Source organism: Coenobita brevimanus, chromosome 111 (assembly GCF_032717465.1).
Source record: "Coenobita brevimanus isolate Jiangsu-jjx chromosome 111, ASM3271746v2, whole genome shotgun sequence".
In the NCBI taxonomy this organism is placed as follows: domain Eukaryota; kingdom Metazoa; phylum Arthropoda; class Malacostraca; order Decapoda; family Coenobitidae; genus Coenobita; species Coenobita brevimanus.
This window is the reverse complement of record NC_137064.1, coordinates 1,527,659-1,548,567: the sequence shown is the minus strand read 5'-3', so window position 1 is coordinate 1,548,567 and position 20,909 is coordinate 1,527,659. Positions and strand designations below refer to the sequence as shown.

Genomic DNA, 20,909 nt, shown 5'->3' with positions numbered 1-20,909 from the left:
ACCATCATCCACATTCCCATCCACCCCTCACCGTCTCACTTTCACACCCACAACGCGAGCACCGTCAAACAAAGCCACCCTCATCCACCTTCATAAAAGCTTCACACCATTTTAACAATCAATTTCTGAGCTTTCTCTTTGCCACACACCTTTCACTAATATCTACCTGCAATTATACTGTTCACTCGGTTCTTATTCATCATTCAACTGTTCAATATCGTCGTTCATTTACCTGTCCATCATTATTCAGTCACCTGTTCTGTTATTCATTATTTATCTGTTCATCATTCACCTGTTTATTTCATTCATCATTTAGTGCATCATCATCATATTCACCTGTTTCATCACACACATTAATCCTTCACCTGTTCATTATTCACATTCATCAATCACCTTTTCATCATTATTCATCAGTTCAATCACCCCCCCCCCACACACACACAGTCAATCACATACTCAACTCCATGCTTACTCACCACGCACACACATATACTGCACTCAACAACTCTTCATTCATGTGTTCCCTTCCCTTATCACTCACACATCCACTTCCTTCAACAATCCTAATATCATTCTAGGACTCATCTTTCTCCAGCACAATCTCAATCACTCACCCCTCAAAAATACATGCACCTCCATACTCACCCACCTCACTCACCAACCTTCTCAACCATCCTCAGGTCACTAATACTCACTTCTAAACTCACCAAACTGCGTACCCACCAAACTTAATCACTCAATTCACTCATATAGGCCTATACTCACTCACCCATCTTACTCACCAGATCACCTTACCCAGTCGTCCTAAGGTCATTCATTCCTCACCAACCTACGTAACTATCTAACTCAAACACTCATCAGTTCATTCATATACCTCCATACTCACTCACCAAACCAAACCACCACCCCATTCACCAACTCTCCCACCTCACTCACCAAGCTATTTACTCACCTAACTCACCAAATCATTCACCCAAACTCACCAACATTAAAACTTTATTCACCAACTTATTCACCGTACTCACCAATCCACTCACCCACAATTTCACCACACCACAAATTCGCCTTCTCACCAACTCATTCATCCACCTTACTCATGTACTCACTAATCCACAATCTCACCACACCACAAATCCACAATCCTCATCAACTCATCCATCCACCCTTCTTCACGAACTCATTCATCCACTTCCTCACCAAATCATTCATCCATCATTCTCCCCAACTCAACCATCCACCTTGCTCACCAACTCATCCATCCACATCCTCCACCAACTCATTCACCCACTTTCCTCACTAACTCATCCATCCTCCTTCCTCACCAACTCATCCATTCACCTTGCTCACCAACTTCTTCACCCACTTCCTCACCAAATCATTCATCCATCATCCTCACCAAGCCATACACCCAAGACTCACCGCACCATTCTTACTCAGCAACTGACTCTCCTTACTCAGCAAACCAATCCTTCCCGGTACTCATCGCTGCTGAGGTCATTCGCTTGCCTCCGTTACGTAAACTCTGACAATGGCATCGCTGAGTAAATGACCAGAGCAAATTGAAAGGGAAGAGCTATTTTTCTGTCATTACCTTTGCGTGGGACCTTTAGAGGCATGGATGGGTGGATGGATAGATAGATAGGTGGATAGACAGATAAACAGACAGACAGATAAATACAGACTGATAGATGGATGGACAGGGGGAGAGAGAGAGAGAGAGAGAGAAATATGATACCAGGTGTGCTGTGAAGGCATGACTAAATTTAACTGACATACATACATACATACACACATGTATACAGTACATACACACACACGACGATAGCTAAAACATACATACACGGTCACACAATCACCCTCACCACATACAACCAACCCGCACCAGTCTATGCATCCCCCCCCCCCTCCAGGGTATCAAGTAACAGGCTGTCCTAGTAACCGTGATCCCTTTATCCGGCAGCGTTCCGGTTACGTCGCTGTCGCCGTTACTGCCCGCGTTACCGGTACGGATGAGGGGGAATTAATCGTCTTCTACTACAAATTCACCTTACTCACCAACTCATTCATCCACCATCCTCACCTATTCATTCATCCACCATCACCTTACTCACAAACTCATTCATCCACCATCCTCACCAATTCATTCATCCACTCATCCACCATCCTCACCAACGCAGTCATCCACCATCCTCATCAATTCATTCATCCATTCATCCACCATCCTCACCAATATTCAACCGTCTTCCTCACCAGTTCACTCATCCACAACTTACCAAGCCACAAATTCACTAACCTCACCGACTCATCCATCCACCAACCTCACCAACTCATTCACCCACTTCCTCCCGAACTCATTCACCCAGCTTTCTCGCCAAGCCATACACCCATCACTCACCAAACCACACGTACTCAGCAACTCACTCACCGTACTCTGCATATTTGATAGTTATAAATTCTTAGATCTTTTTCTTCTGTTTCCTTCTGACAGTCGTGTTCCTTGTTTGATAACTGTTTGATGTAGCCTGTTTGTTTACTTTTTTTTTTTTTTCGAAACCGTTGCGTGTTCTTTGACTGTGTTCGCCTTTTCAATAATTCACTGCCATATTGATGATTCTGTTCGTTCTCTGAGTTGTATTTTCTCTTACCTTATTCAGTTTGGTAATTCTGTTTGTTTACCTTATTAATTTTCTTATCACCGTCACTATTTTGTTTTCTATATTTCCGTTCTTCCTTTAGAAAGCGTGTTTTTTATCACTAAATTAGTCAGACAGGACGCGAGGAAATGAGCCACATAATTGATCCTATAAGTATGCAACTGAATTTCTCCCCCCCCCCTTTCTCTCTCTTTCTCATGGTGTGACATAAAATATTGTATTTAACACTACTACATACCACCACCAACGCCAATATTTCTTTTCTTAACTGCTGTAATTCCTCTTTCCTACCAGACGAACACTTTTACGGTCTCAGTCGCAAGTAATTCTAGGGTCTTAGTCTGCCCTGTTACGCAACCTTAAAGCGCACATACCTCCGCCAATGCCAATAAAATTTATCTATTTCAACATTTCGATCCATATCCAAATCGAAATCTAATAAACTCTTCCATGGCCCACTGCCCACATATCCACCTTCATTTACTGAAATCTGATCGCAACTTTTTGAGACATCTTACAGGCAGACACGAATGAATAAAAATAACCTCGTCCAACTTCGCTGACAAAGGTAACAAAAAGCAGGCCTACTACTACACATCTAACACAGTAGCTACTTACATTTATGAGTTTCATTCTATGTACTGGTTACACTTACCGGTATGTACCCAGTAAAACATATGTGTATGCACGTATGACTCAATTACACATCAAAATTAATGTACCGGCACAATTTATCAGAGACGCTTTTACCACGTGTATAAATCAGCTATTGACGGTGAACAAATGTCTAGTTTCCTTTAAAAACAATATACTAGGATAGCATAACCTCGGCTCCCTACACCTCCAAGTCGGTACTATGAGACTGGACAATAATCTTTTTACATAACACTGCACTTCGACCACCTAGCCCCGGGTTCCTATACCTCGAAGAGAGCAATAGGGGATGTTATTTTTCTTCACCACCACCTTTTAGATTTCGCTCATTTGGGTATATTTCCAAAAGGAGATAAGATTACTGCCAACACCTCAACTACAGCATCACTCAAACCACCAATAAGTAGTCTAACCTCGGGCCCCTACCCAGTTACTGGCTATTTATATACTAACTTGCTTACCATAACGTTACGGTGTTTCCGGAGTGAGATAACACTACTACCAACACCTCAAAGGACAGCATCATCACCACTACCAACACACAGTTCTCTACACACACCCACTCTCGCGCCGACACACTCACTACCACACTGCTCACACGTTGGAGACACACTGGCAGCCACAGGATTGCCAACACACACACACACACCTAGATGCCTCCCACATAACCTACACCTTTGCGATTCTCTCTCTCTCTCCCTCTCTCCACACACACACACACACACACATATACTATGGTTTTAATCACACCAACTATTTATAACTTTCACCACTATACTAACAACTACAGTACATAATTCCACGCTACCTCTGTACTACTAAACATCACTACCGTATTCCTATTAATATTACACGCCAGTCGCTTTAATGACAAATAAATCTTTCTACGTTATGGGTAAAGGTGTAAGACAGGTAACCAATTTTTTCCTTTGTTACCACCATAAGATTTTATTGAAATTCAGACTTTCTTCCTATTACGTGGGTTATAGCCTTCCTTAATCCCTTCAATAAGAGAAGTCATTACCATGTTAAGTAAAATGACCTAAAGGCAGAGTAAGAGTAAAGAATAACTACATAAATAATAAACCAATAAACAATACATAGATAAAAAAGAAAGAGGCAGTAAGACGAAAAATAAAGAAATAAATACATAAGCAGACGTTTGTTTGAAGGTGTTAATCTCTCCACAACTGTACCGGTACTATTTTATTAAAACCACCTTGGCGTTCACCACCTGAGAAAAGTTTGCCCTTACTATACCCTTTTTACTCTAACTTGGCCTAGAACTGCCGTCTCCCAACCCTGAATGCTGAGTTACAGTAATGGATTAATATTAGAACTTATACTCACGAAGGTGTGCTGTAAAAATGAGACGGAGCTGTAATTTTTTTTTTTTTTTTTTTTTTGTCACCGTTCTACAGGGAATAAGTTAAAAAAGGATGAAAATCTTGGCCAATACGATTTTATTCAACTGATAGTGACTTTGAGGAGCCTGAGTGCGTTCTAATGTTTGGGAGTGAGGTGGATGCAAAAAATTCAACAACTGAGTCAAGATGAGGCCCCAACAGGGTGGAGATGAGAGAACTGAGCATGGAAGGACGGGAGGGAGGGAGGAAGCGAGGAAGGAAGGAAGGAAGGAAGGGGTCAAAGACGCAAAACCGCCGTGTGAATCCCAGAGTTACACAGCAGCAAGGACGCATGTGACTGAAAATGTATACGTTATGTGAATGTCAGTGAATTTCGGTGAACGTGGGGGAGAAATGTGTAGGTATGTGAGTCAGTGCCTGTGAGCGAAGGTTAGTGAGGGAGGAAGCAGGTGAGACAGGCACATGGTGTGGTGCGATTCCCCCAAGGTTCATTTCCGGTCACCTGGCTTCTCACAAAAGTTTCCAGGCACACCCTCGCTCCGTCTTCAACCCCAGACAAAGGCACCGTTTGTGTGTGTGTGTGTGTGTGTGTGTGTGTGTGTCCATTAGTTCTTTTAGTCAATTCTTACTTCATCGATTCACACAGTCGTCAATTATTTAAAGTTAGTGTTTTTATTTTTCAATTTCTTTCTGGTCTTTTCCTTCATCACCAATGCAGTCAACAATCATTAACTACTGTAATGCACTTTTCCCCAAACTACTATAATGTATTTTTCCCCAAACTACTGTAATATATTTTTTCCCACCTAAATTTTTACTTCATTAATCTATACAAGTTATTTTACTTCTTCCGTTACCATTTCGGCTCTCACAATAACTTGTTTAATTCGTGTCCATTCCTTATCATTTCTCCTATTCAATTCCTCCGTCTCCGTTTCAGGCAGAGAGCAATTTTAATATAATTCTATTCGTCACTGACATCAATTTTTATTTCCTGTTCAAAAAAAAAAAAAAAATAAAATAAAAAAAGCAGGTGGCTCCATCTCCAGCTTCTTCAGGCAACAGCCCCAGGCGGTCACCATTTTTTTTTTACACAATTTCTTTTTGCCACCACAAATTGATTTTACCTATATCCTACTGATTTGCTATTTTATGTATGTATGTCTATATATGAATAAATGTGTGTATGTATGTATGTATGTACGTGTATCTAGGTATGTATGTATTTACTATTTTATTGCGTCACCAAAACATTTTAGTTACCGGGTCGTCTTTTTTGTATTTATCATTATTTCCGGGAAGAAAAATCCCTCAGGCAGCAACTTTTTTTTCTCCCCCGTAAAACATATATTCATTTTTCAATTTTTTACTAATTTTCTTCCGTCAGAAGCTTTTTAAATTTCTTACTGGGTTTTCTTCTTCCATCACAAAATCAGGAAGACATCAATATCGTCTTATTAATTACTGAGTCATGTTCTTTTTTTATTAGGCATTTCCCGTTCACAAAATCTTCCACCCATTTCCATCTTCCACTTCATTCAGCCGACAAGCCCAGTCACCAACTTTTTTTTTTCTTTTTTTTAGTTTATTCATACTGGTTCATTTACATTTTCTTCAGCATTATTTTTCTTTCAATTTCTGTGTATTTTGTCACCAATGTTTAGCTAGTGTTGTCTTCATGCTGTCAATATATATACTTTTAGCTATATACAGAATTTCTTGCCCTCACACTCTCTCAAGCTAACCCACTCTTGCAGCTCCTTCCGGCGACAGCTCCAAATAGTCACCAGTTTTCAACAATTTATTATTCCTTACACTCGTATCCATTTCTATTATTTTTACCTCTTTTTGGTTCTCTTAATTTTTTTGTTTTATATTTATTAAGAAATATTAAATTCAGCTATGTCTTTTGGGGTCCATTTTCATCAGTTCTTACATTTCGTGACCAATTTAAATAATTTTTTACTTACTTCGTCTCTCGCTTCTTTTCGGTTGTCTTTTATTTTTTTAATAAATTTATTGACAAAAACTGGTAAATGAAGCTGTGTACTGTGTTTCCTCATTTTATCTCCATTTTCATCACTTCAATTAATTTCGTCGCCAATTTCAATCTTCTTTTTCGTCTATCTATATATCTATATCTATCTATCTATCTACATATATATATATATATATATATATATATATATATATATATATATATAAATATAAGTATACAGATAGATAGATAGGTATATTTTTGTTTTTTTTTTCAGTCACCAGTTTTTATCTATGTCTTCCGTATAAAGTTTTCTTTTATATTAGTTTTACATATTCCTCCATTATCTTTCGTCATACTACGCGCTCATGTCCTGTATACTTACTGTACATACCGCTTGTAACATCCCTTCCGTCATATTTTTCCTTTCAGTGTGGGGAAAGGAGGATGGCGCGGAGGGGGGGGGGGTTAGTTAGATAATTGGCGGTATTCTAAGTGATGCTGGAGATTTCGTAACACTTCTTCTTTAGTTATTTATTCTAGGATGTCACTGATACACTACAGGATGGGGGGTGGGTTACTTGTGAGATGATTGGCGGTATTCCAAGTGGCTCTGGAGATTTTGTACCATAACCCTTCCTCAAGCGATTTACGCCCCACAGTACATCTTAATATCCCCCAGTATCATAATAGTCACAATACGCAAAATGAATCACTAAGGAATGTCTTACGAAACCTTCAAAGGCACCTAGAATGCGGCGCAGTGGGACAGGTGAGGGTCAGTTGGGATGGAGGAGTACGCGAGTGGAGGCCAAGGTTACCAGGTGGTCGACAGGTGGCCACCAGGTAAATAGGACACTGCTGTAGTCCTTTCATTTTAACCTCTCCCAGAATTTCGTCTTCTCATTTTAACCTGGCACAGATTTTAGTCTTTTACATCTTAAACTGTCCCAGAAATTAGTCCTGTAATCTTAACCTCTACCAGAATTTCGTCCTTTCATCTAAACCTGTCCTTGATTTTCGTCCTTTCATCTTAATCTAGCCCAGATTTTCGTCCTTTCGTGTAGGCCTTTCACCTTAACCTGGTTTAGATCCTCGTCCTTTCACGCTGCACAGTGACAGAAGACAATATTATGGCTCTACATCATTTCCCTAGCACAACTTCGTGACTAGCACCATAATCTGGTGTTAATCTAATTTTACAACTCAGCATTCATGACGAAGAGATGGCAGTTTTAGGGCACCGGTACTGTACATGTAAACAGTCTGGAAAACTCTAGTAATCTACCTGAGCTGATGCCAGACAATTTTATTCTGCTGAGAGAAGAAGCCTAAGTGTTAAGGAACTAGTTTTCACCAGGCATAAGAGTACAATGAGGAAGGCACCACTCATCCTTCACTGCATCCACAACACGTCCCAGTTGTGTCTGCGGGAGATACTGTCACTGTTTTGGTATTTCTTGGCACACTGCAGTCGCGTGGTGGCACAGAACTTGTAGACACTGTTGGGAATGAGAAAAAAAGAAAAATATATACAAAAATAGCCATTCCTGAAAATCGTCCTGAAACAGCAACACCAACTCTTTTGTTATATCACGCCATAACAGGATGCGACGTCACCACTTCCTATGCTTGGAAACATGAATCACATCACTATACAATCACCGCAAATAATAATTACTAACCTCTCTGTCATGCTTCCAATTCTTTCCGAATCTGAGAAGAGAATGTACAATTACGTTAAATGTTCAGTCTTTGCACATTTCATCTTTATCACAACACTCACAAATCCCAGGTCTACCACGATAAACAAAACTACCATCATCGCCACTACCCTCCACTAACACGATTACCATCACCACCACACTATCATACAAAAATACCACTTACAACGACCACCCCCACCCCCACTACAATCCTCCATCACCACCATTACCAACACACTATCACAAAAACTGCACTATCACCACCATCTCTACCATCACCACCACCACTTCATCAACTCCGTCAATACCATCACTACCCAAGCTCGCACCATCGACCGCTCGTTGCTACCAAACAACCACACCCACCAAACGCACCACAACTAACATCACCCCAAACATCACTGTACATTACGCCTTCACCACCTTACCACACCGAACTACTTCAACACTACTCTTCATACTGTAACATCTCATAACCACCATCATCATCATTCATAGTATTAGCACCATATTAGCTCTCACACCCTCATCATAATTTCTCCAATCATAAAAGCAACTCACACACACACACACACACACACACACACACACACACACACACACACACACAGTCATTACGATCATCCGCCCTTTCATTAGCAACCTCCCCCTCTCCCCAATGATCATCACCCTCTCCACCCCACAATCACCCTCACTATACTCCATGCTATACCACAATCCCACCACAACTTCAATCACACTATCATCACCACCACCACCATCATTCCTACCATATCGTTAACACTCCCTATCAATCACCCACACAAGACTCTCACCATCACCCACACTATAACCAAAATCACCACCACTACCCCTCAGTCAGAACCATTATTCCCTCATCATCATCATCATCATCATCATCGTCATCATCATCATCACTCCTTATGACTAACAGCATTCACACTCATCATCGTCATCATCACTGTCACCATCATCACCACAACCACTCCCTATCATCACCTGCAGCACCCATAATCATCATCATCATTACTACTCCCTACCATCGCCGTCATCACCACTAACACTCCCTATCATTACCACCACACACCCACACCACCCTAATCATACCATCCACACCTGTGCAAACTAAACCACCTTCCAGCCCCCACCAGCACATGACTCATCCTTACACATACACTCATCAGGTAACACAAATACACTAAAACATACATTAATATAATTTCCCCTCGACACTGTACCTAATACTAGTGTGTTTCCATAATGTTAACCCCTTTGCTATGACAGATAAGTTAAAATATAAGTATAAATAGGAACAAAAACATTTTACTAATAATGATAATAATAATAATAACCATCATCATCTTCATCAGAAGAAGAAGAAATAAGTACAGAATTGATATATATATAACCTTTCACTCCAATTCCTTTTCTTTAACACTGGATGGTCAATAGGTAAGAGTTCCACTGGCAATTCAGTGGTCTTTCACGTGTAGTTAGGACGACTGCAGGTGCAAACAGATAAATAAATCGATTCAAATATTTTGGACAGAAATGGTGGAGGAAGGAACCATGCAAGGATATATTCCCCCCCCCCTTCTCTCTCTCTCTTAAAAGTCACTGAATGAAACATGGTAATAATGAGGATGTTCACAAAAAATGTGTTCCACGTCAAGGTCTCATTATGGTATTGTTAAACACCAAATATAATAGCTTATAAAAAAGAAAGACTACATTTATCAGATTTCCGCTGTTTGGAGGTGATGTGAATTAAAGGTCAAGATCTCACACACACACACACACACACACACACACACACACACACACACACTTTCACCCATCATTTCTGTGACTTCATGTACACCAGGTAAGAGAAGGCATTTTAAATATTCAATCAATATGCTGCAAATTCTGTTTCATTTTAATTACGTTAGGCACTGAATAAGTTACAGGTACCTATAGCAACAAATCAAAATATTCTAGTCTACGAACCTTGGCTAGTGTGTGTGTGTGTGTGTGTGTGTGTGAAAGAGAGAGAGAGAGAGAGAGAGAGAGAGAGAGAGAGAGGGGGGGGGCCACCATCAACAATAGCTAATTTCCCAACTGGTCATTATACAATTAAATGGCTTCCGACTGTGAGGTGGGGCCAAGGATGACGAAGATGTGAATAATGAGCGAGAAAAAATAAAATATGCTAGCTAAAAGAATTATTTCAAAGGGCAGTGATGAGTTTCTTCTGCTGCTTTGGTGCGTTCCTGTGTCTGTTGATGGATATTCCCTAACTCATCTACAACAGTGAAAATACTGATGACGACTACGACGATGACGATGATGCTGATGATGATGAAAGGTGGATGAAGGATGATGACAAAGGGATGTAAGAGAATTATGAATGTGAAAATGTAGGTAAATTAAGATACAGGTACGGTAGTCGTTAACTGTGGTTGTTGTGGTAGCAGTAAGGTATCGTAGCAGTGGTAGTAGTGTTGGTAGGTTTGGCAGTGATCCAGGTGAGGGCCAAGTGGCATCGTGGTTACTTTGTGGCACCCCCCTCCACCCTCATACCCTCATCCTCGCCCTCACCCTCTTACCCTCTTTCTCACCCTGCTTCTTTAACCTTCACTCTATCCCCATCACCCTCTCCATCCACTCTCACACTACCACCATAATCACCCTCACCCTCCCTCTCACCCTGCCAACACCACCTTCACCCTAACACCACCACCTTAGCACCATCACCATTCTTACCCTGCACTCTTTCACTCCCACGTTGCACGCTGTCACCCTCGTCCGGCCATCTCCACCGACATCCCATCACTACCTGCACTTTGTCACGCACACACTACCCTTCCACCTTCACCCTTATCAGCCTCATACTCACCTTGACTCTTATCAGCACCCTACCACAATCTCACTTGCATCTCACCCTCACACTCACCTCCACCTTCACCATCTGCTTCTACCATCACGTCACACCCTACCACCACTACACCCTTCCCCTTTCACACCACATTCATCATCACAGTACATCATCATCATCATCACCATACAAATTACCAGAGCACCGTCACATCTCACCACAGTATCATCACACACATCACATTAGAGTATCATCACACTTACCAGACTAAACACACACTACCAGTCATCACACATACATCACCAAGCAACATCACATTTATCACCACGGCATCACACACACATCATCATCATCATCATCATCATTACAGACACCACACACAAATCACTATATCATCATCTTTGTCCCATCATGCCAGTCATCATATCTTCGCAACATCACCACATTCTTGTCCCACCTCTAGCTCTACTAATCACCACCACCACCACCACCACCACCATCATTCATTCACTCTACGTCCGTACAATTCCCTCCCCTGAATGAAAAATACACGCCACCACCAATGCAACACCCAAATTATAAATGCTAAGTGAATAGACTTGTAAATGCAGTTTTGACACTCCCCCCCCCCTCCCCACACACCCACATTAGCGTTACAGCCTACGTTGATGGTTTGTAAAAAGCTGATCACTTTAAAAGGTTCTCTCGTTCGCTGTACATTTTCAAAGCTCCCTGCCTTTAACCATCCTTTATATGATGCAAGTGGAACGCTAATATACCATCATACATCTTACAGCCTAGGGACCCGCCTAACGTGTGAGCTGGGAAAGGCTAATCACTCTAAAATGACTATAAAATGTTTCCACGCCCGCAGAATATATTTACCTTCCTCCTCTAGCCCGACACAACATAATGAAATATGCAGACCGCTAATGCGTCAGAATATGCCTCCAAGTCACAGCCTACAGACTTGCACAACGTTCACGGTTTACTAATCATTTCAAAAGGTTTCTCCGCTCAATATAAATTTCTGTTCTCGCCACTGATACAATAATGAAAGTAGAAAGCTAATACATCATCAAATACCTTTAAGTACAGCCTAGGGAGGTGAAAAAAAAAAAAATGTTCGTGGTTTGTGAAAAGCTAAACACTATAAAAGGTTTTCCAGTTCTGTATGCATTTCCACTCCCCTCTAACCAGTCATGATGAAAGTGTTCCGCTAATACATCAACTTCAGCCTTTTCTAACTTACAGCCTGGGGACAAGAACAGCATTAGTGGCCAGTAAAAAAATAAATAAATAAATAAAGAAATAAGCCTTAATAAATAATAAACTTTTAACTAAGTACTGGTGCAACAACAAACCTCCCTCCACTGTCAACCTGGGAAAAGAAAGCTTGTGCTAAACCCCAACCCCTGTGTCTGCTGATCACCACCATCCTTGTAATAAGTCTGCTGAGGTACCCTATTGTGGGAGACTTCGGTATTTATGGTTTCTCCTCGTCTTTACTGATGACTCTCTCTCTCTCTCTCATACACACACACACACACACGTTTTTATTTCCTGGTGCCAGCCAGTAAGCTCTGCCCTAGGGGTGGGTCTGGCGACAGTGGAGGAGGGAAGGGAGGGAAGAAGAGGGATGTGAGAGGAAGGGGTGTAAGAGGAAGAGGGAGGGATGTGAGAGGCAGGATGAGGAAGGGAAAGGGGAAGAGGAGAGGTAGGGGAGCGTGAAGCTGCGGGAGGGAGAAGGTCGTGAGAGGTAGGGCGGGGAAGGGAGGGATGTGTGTGTAAGGGGCGAGGGGTATGACTTTCTAAATCTATATGCACTTATATTAAGCAATTTATAATGAGAGAGAGAGAGAGAACAACCATATTTAAATGCAGGCCAAAACGAAGGAAACAACCAATAAATCACAATATACCCGAGAACCACGCCTCCACACTCATCCTGATCCACTTTCTAGGCACGACCGCAAGTGTTCACCTCTACTCCACTTTTCCCGCCAAAAATGATGACGCCACCACTTCCATTATTCCCTCATGATACGACACGGGTACGGAAGTGAAAGACTGGAACGGTGAAGGGGCGATGATGATGATGATGATGATGACAGTAAAGGCGACAGGAATATAACGAAAGAAAGAAAACTATAATTACATGAAGACAGCTACAACGAAGATGATGACGATGATGAATATGATGATAAAATGGGGTAAGATAAATAAAAGATGACAGGAATATAACGAAGGAATGATAACGATTAGGTTGAAAAGGCAGAAGGATAACAATGATGACAATATTAGGTGTGGGGAAATGTACGCTGGTGATAACGATACGATAAGGTGAAACTGATAAAGGTGGAGTGGTGAACGAACGGCAGCAGAAAGATACAATTAGGGAGAGGAGGGGAAACTGAATGATGAAAAGACAGGCAGGGAAAATGTATTATGAGCTGAGCTGACAAAATTTTCCCTCCCTATCATCCCACCGAACAGACTCGTATTCCTCACACTAGCTCCAATCCTGTGCTTTTTCACTTCCTCTTAACAACACAGCACACGCTATTGACCTGCCATACCCTCATCCCAAACACTGCTTAAAAAAAAAAAAAAAAAAAAAAAAAAACATTAATCACACACACACACACACACACACACAAACACACACACACACTTGCCAAGCTTTCTATCATGTCTCACACTGGTATCATATGTGGCAGGTAAAATGACGTGATGTGAAAGTTTAACTACTGGTAATAAAACGCACAAGGGAAAAGCTGGGTAACTGTATCTCTAGTCTGTTCTGGGGGAGATGATGAGCTTTACCTCTTCAGCCCCCCCCCCCTCTCTCTCTCTCTACTACCTCCAGATGACTGTATTCAACTTGCAACAGTATATAGCCAACACACACACACACACACACACACACACAAATACCGGGTATATATTATGGAATATCAAAAATTCTCAAGATCTATTGGTTGAACGAATATACAAAATATCTCATGTCTACATATCAAAGTACTACTCACTTCTGTCACTCAAGTTGCCTATTTACCAGTCTGAGAGGCAACTCATTTCTGTCACTAACGTTGCCCTATTACCTGTTTTTAGACCACCATCATCCACTCACTTGATGTAGTGCTGCCTACTTCTTCCTTAATCTTTGTCATTCATATTTTGTGTCTGCCCTCCACTCTTCCTATTTCTCCCACCTATCCTGTCATTTTTTTTCCTCTTCTTTCCTTTTCAGATGGCTTATTAATTGGTTCCTGTAAGCCAGGAAACCATTTACAACGCTGGGTGACAACCATATAACCAACCCAATCGTCTTCCATGTCAACAATTGGGTTGGCGGATGATTAGTGCCCCTCCCCATAACACAACTAACAACGACAAACAGCCATACCTTCTGGGATTATGGCGTCTGGCTATATATTGATAGACAGATAGATAGGAGACCTGCTCTGACACTTCTACTTCCAAGATGCCTGTCATGACAATCAGAAGACTCTTTTCCTACACACTGAGTATCAATGTTATTATTTCTACAACAGTACATACGGTACCAACTCAGCATACACTGCCTTCCAGTGATACTGTATAAAAAAAACTCATAATCTCATGTAAGGAAACAGAGTGACACTTATCACTGCCTGTGTGTTCCACCTTTACTATAAATACAGTATTTATTAGAAATATTTTTGCACTCATACCACTTACAGTATAATATATATTCTTATGACTCCTTTTATTTTCCCTTTTTTATGGATTTACTTCAGCATTAAAGCATTCGAGAAAAGTCCTTAGCAACATTTCGTATGGGTATTTGTTTACATACCTTCATTTTGAAACTTTTGGGTATACTGTATATTTAATTTTTTTTCTCCTTCACTTTGAGAGGATGGAGGATAACTGCACGCAGGAAAAGTGTGAACTCGGGGGAAGGGTTGCAGAAGTAGACCAGCAGACCCTAACCCACAAGCAGAGCAAACAAGGCTGTCTGGCTCCCTACCGAATGGTCAAAGTCCCCCGAACCCCCCGATCACCAGTGTCATACTGACAGCACGCGAGGAAAACAGATTGTAACCCACATGCTGAACAAGAATGGCTGTACAGCTCCCACCCTAATGGGCAAAGTCCCCTGGCTGCCCGGATTAGTTGGAAACTCCAGGGCACACACAACCATCCACCTCCTTACTGAATGGTCAGAGTCACAGCGCTGTCCCCATGATGTATGGGGACCCAGTGCTTCCGCCACGCTGCGACAATTGCCTGGGCGAGCGAAAAGGAACCGTGCACTCGTAGGTCAGTGTGCCGCTTTTTTTTTGCATGCTCATAGCCATGCATGGGAAGAGACATGGCAACGGCGTATGCTCCCCAGCAATACCGCACCTCAGTTCCCACCTTTGTCTCTCCATGTGTGGACATGCATGACCAAGGTAATACAATGGCAGCTTCCATTGTTGCATTTGTGGTGGTGCCCTACTTACTGCAGGCCTTAATCTTTCTCTGTTGTGTCCTTGTGTGTTTGATGATGACCCCACCACCACCCAAGTAACGCAAGAGGAGGGTTTTGACACTGGAGAAGAAATGTGAGATCCTAGGCAAGGTTGATGCAGGCTGGCCAACTTCATGCATTCTGCATGAATATGACGTGGCCTGTTCAACCTCGTTTGATATCAAGAAATTACGGGACAAGCCGACTCAGTATGGACTGGACTATGGCGATACCACTCGCAATGGCTCACTTGCTGGATGAGGTCCATTTTGGGCACCCTGGTGTATGTGGTATGAAAGCTTTAGCTAGAAGTTTTATTTAGTGGCCTAGAATGGATGAGCTAACAGAGAGCTTAGTCAGAAAATGTTCAGTATGTCAAAGTGTTAGGAGTCAGCCACCCGCTGCACCTTTGAAACCACAGGGTTGACCTACTCGTCCCTTTCAAAGAGTTCACATATACTTTTGTGAAAAGGGAAGAGATAAATTTTTAGTGCTGACTGATAGTCAATCTAAATGGACTAATGTTAGGCACATGCACAGTACATCTGCATGCATAATGGATAAGTTAGATCTGATACTTGCAGAACGTGGGATTCCTGAAATACTAGTATCTGATAATGGTCCTCCCTTTCAGTCAGCAGAATTAGTAGGTTTGCCAAGCAAAATGGTATCAAGCATATATTAGTGCCACCCTATCACTCATCATCTAATGAGGATGCAGAATGATCTATGAGTGTTAAAGGAGTCACTGACATAGCATGTTATGGAACGTACTCGTGGAAGGTCAATGAAGCACAGACTTGTTGATTTTTTGCTCAGATAGCAATAGATCCACCCATCAGTGTTACTGGCCGTACCCATGCCAAGCTGATGCTTAAAAGGAGATTAAGAACATGACTTACTTTGTTAAAGCCAAATTTAGCACAGCATGTTAAAGTCAAGCAAGAAAACCAGAAACTCTATCATGATAAAAGGAATGCTAAAGAGCAAGTTTTCCAAGTCGGTGAGAATGTACGAGTTAGGAACAATGTGAGAGGAGGAGGATCTCAAGATGAATGTGCAAGGGAGTTGTTGAAAACGTGTGTGGTGATAGTTGCTAGTGAGTGTTGGTGAATCTTTGAAAATGGCACATGTTATCAAGGCTTATGACAAAATCATCTGCTACGACCAACACTGGGGAGATTGTAGAACTTCCTGTACTAGTACCCAGTTTTGATCAAACTGTTAATCTTGAGGGAAGAGATGTATCCCACCCCATGCCATGCAATGACTGTATGGGATTACTAACTGCTGAATCTCCTAAGAGTGCTAGTCCATGTAGTATTTTACCAGTACCGGTAGCCTATGCCCACAGAATGTTCAGGAAAACTCACTTTTGAGGAGATCCAGTAGGAACAAAAAACCAGTTGTAAGATCCCTTTACATTCACAGTACACAGACACGCCAAGATGGCTTATAGCTGAGTTGTGTTTGCATTCCTGCCCATCTTCATGTCCATATACCACATGCATTAGGATTGTTAAATATGGCCAGCTACTGGCAGACGTCAGAGGAATACTGTACAGTATTTATGCATTCTAAATCCTCATTTACAGCTTTCACGGGTAAGTTTATAAAAATCCCAAATACCTGTGGTAATCCTGGACAAATAACAAGTAACCTGTTACAGAAACATTTCAATAAATATGGAAAGGCCACACCCGTTTGCAACAGAATTAATTACCATAATTAATAATAATTTTACATTGCATATGATTGTATTTAGATAAGACATTCCTTGTATGATGAGTTTAGGTTCAATATGTTTTCTTTATGAGTTACAACACAGACTGTTTTACAAAATGGCGTAACCCATACAAATTTTCAGCGATATAATGCTCTATGCCGTATCTGCTGTCAGACGATTAAAATGGCCGCGGACATATAAAAACATAGCCATATTAACCTTTTTTTCCAGCTACTTGTGTGATTTTTAAAAGTATGATGACTTTAAATAGGCATAACGTTGATAATTTTCAAAAAATATACTAATCTAGCCAGAATTAATTATATGCCCTCCCTACGACAGGTTAAACCCCTGCTAACGATATGGCATCACCTACTGCTATGTATCACTAGTTAATAACCAAATACATCAATACAGTGAAAGAAATCTACCCACCAACAAGTTGTTATCCACCTCCTACTGAAAGGAACATCAAACTTGGGTAATTACTAACTTACAGATATTGAAACTGGGGTAGGGCTGCGTCGCGACAGGAAGTGGGACGAGTCGCAATGTTTGTGTTGTTAACTGGAATGATGGTTCCCTTGTATAATTATTCGTACCGTATATGCACAAGATTTTCAGATGCATATGATGGGCTTTCAGATCAATGCACATTTTCATATTTTTCTCTGAAGCAAATCGTTTTATATTAAGCAACTAACGGGTTAGTGGAATGGGAGGGATGCAGTAAACTGTTAGGCGGCGGATTCAAACTTTAATTTTGGTAACGAATTTTACTTTCCCTCGTTAACAGCATGCATACCTCAGTCATCTTTACTGTGCCTATTCATACGTTGCTCAACTAAGTACAGTAATAACTAAGAGTTAGATAACGCGCTGGGTGAATTGGAATTCATAGATTAGAATTACTAATGCAATGATTGTGTGAAGCTTTTTAGAGTGGAAAAGCTCAGAGTTTTGCACGCATGATGTGCAGAAAGTGCCAGAAATATGAGTAACTGAAACAAATGATTTGTACAGTAAAGATTAGTGAATAACTGAAAGATAATGATTGCAGTTTTATTATGTATAAAAAATCATACAAATCACATCTAGGGCGATAACATTCTTATCACGTAAACCCACTTTTGCCACTCCCACACGAGCAACCAAATCCTGTTGCTCACTGAGTCATTATACTACTGTAAATGTTGAAATCTGGCCATGTTGTAACCACAGAGTTTCATAAGCCTGTGTGTGGCAGGCATGTCGGGTGACAAAGGACTCCTTTTGGGGTGTGTTGGGGTGGCGGATATGATTGGAGTGGATGTAGCTAACAAAGGTGTTAAAAAATTATCATTAGACTGTCAGTGTCTGATTGTAAAACACTGCAAAGCAGTTTTACAATGAACAAGTACAAAATGAATGTGAGACCATGAGGGTTGTAATATGGAGCTTTGCTAAAGTGTATGAGAGTGAAAGGCCTGATATCTGGAAAGCCTTGGGGTGTGACTGATTGAATGAGCTGCTCCAAGAGATGCCCCTATCTACAAATAATTTAACTTGTCTAGCCTAGGCAGATGTTGTGACCAGTGCACTGACTTGGAACCCTAAGCTCACCATCCCTTCATCCTTTCATGGCAGAGGCATCACAGCCATGTCTGTGTTGCCTATCAAATCATGCAGCACAGTGGTCTTCACAGTGGAAGGCTCCTCCTGAAACCACTATCATACAGAGCAAAAGGGAGGAGGTGGCTAAATTCACAAGTCTGTCATTCCAAGTCACACATGTGGCCATCAAATGTAGCACCATCCATTTAAGAGTTAAACTTGTACCATTTGCATCTCATCTCTAAAATCCTAACATTACTTACTAACCTGAATCATGACAAAAGACTAAAGGAACAGCTGTTATGATACTGTTTGCAGATCAGTCATCATAATCTCCAGCATCTTGTTCTCTCCTGGAAATCTCCTCAACAAGGAACAGGTGTGACTGAATCATCTCCAGGTTACTTTGTTCTTGCATCTCTCTGTCATTACTATTCCTTTTCTTCAAATTCTCCCTCTGACCAATGTACTGTTCTACTCTTCAGTACCACAGTCTTTTCTTACAGCAGTATCACCATTTCCATGTTCAAGCTTTATGAATTCTTTAAGGAAGACCATACACTTTGTCTTTAATTACCATCTTTATTTCTACATCTAACTCCTATCAATTTTACATCCCTTTCCACACATAGTACCTGCAAATTTTTCTAATACTTATGTCATCCACCCTCCTTATGCTTGCAGTTGTTCTGAAAAAGGCTATATAACCTAAACAATTCTCGCTCCCTGCCCTGGTTTCATTCCCTTATAAGTGTCAGAAACAATGTTCATGCAGCATCCTCCTCACCTCCAAGGTAACCAGCCTCCTCTTCTGAATTCTACTAAGTTTTCCAGTTCCTCTTCTCCCCTGAAGTGATCTCTTTAACCTCATATTCTGTTTTACCTTACTTCCACAATACCATACAGGTCCAAGATATTTAATATTACCAACCACCACCTTACACTCAGATTTATCTTGGTTCCACTCTACCCTATGCTGCAAACAAAAATTTACCAGTACTATACTACACAGTCACCGCAGTCTACTGGGCTAAAGCATATGTTTTTGACCAAAGGTCTGAGCTTTCAATCCCACTTAAAGACCACTGCTTGATACCATGAAGGGCATCTACTTGCAAAACAAGTAACTTAAATCCTTCTAAAAGGTACAACAGTTTAGTTCCTCTAGAAGCACAACATAGTACCTACAAAATATTTTCCTTTTAAATATCGAGTTGCTTTTACATGCATTCACTTCCAATGTGATGCTTGTGAAGACTCCCACAAACTCATCCAAACATCTTTTGCACAACACTACTTCCACCAAGTAAGTTGCATCAGAAAATATGCATTAATAGTCATCATAAATTGCCTTTTAACTCTGCTTTTACTCATATTGTCATACCTTCCAACACCTTTACTTCTCCATCCAGCAAGGTATCACAAAGTTTCTTCCTATCCACCTACTCATATGCACTATCCTCTTAAAAGGATTTTACTGTCCAAGTGAACTCTCAGATAAAATATGTTCAGCACTCTTCACAAGTCTTCCCAACCAAATCCATGAATTCAACACTACTACTACTACCGTGCTTCTTTGCAAAACATTTGTCGCCATCATCAATGTAATATCTAATTTATACATCTCCCTCCCATTTAAAACCATTGAATTTTGCATCTCTCTTACTGTCTGCAATGATCAATACCCTCTTAACCTGTTCCATGCCAGACCCCTTGCCGGCCAGTTACCTCCGTGCCAAGGGTCTGGGAAGGTGAGTGAACCCCCATGCCAGCAATTTTCACTTTTTTCATTGCATGAATGAACCTGGAATGTTTTAAAAAATAAGTCTAGTGATAGTAAAGTGCTCACCTAGGCTGTTTTCAGGAGTAAAAC

The 20,909-nt window shown here is 41.1% G+C and overlaps 1 long non-coding RNA gene across 2 annotated transcripts in view; it reads right to left on the bottom strand.

Annotated features, from left to right (window-relative positions):
• LOC145417716 (uncharacterized) overlaps positions 1-17,989 on the bottom strand; it is a 54,486-nt gene extending 36,497 nt beyond the window's left edge. Inside the window, exons 1-2 of one of the 2 annotated variants that reach the window (XR_013900570.1) lie at positions 17,941-17,989; positions 8,011-8,155 (exon numbers count right to left, since the gene is read on the bottom strand). This is a non-coding gene — a long non-coding RNA (uncharacterized LOC145417716). Of the gene's footprint in view, positions 1-7,941; positions 8,156-17,940 lie in introns of both variants that reach the window. The other variant, XR_013900569.1, reaches the window with a different exon arrangement.
• Positions 17,990-20,909: the final 2,920 nt, after the last annotated feature.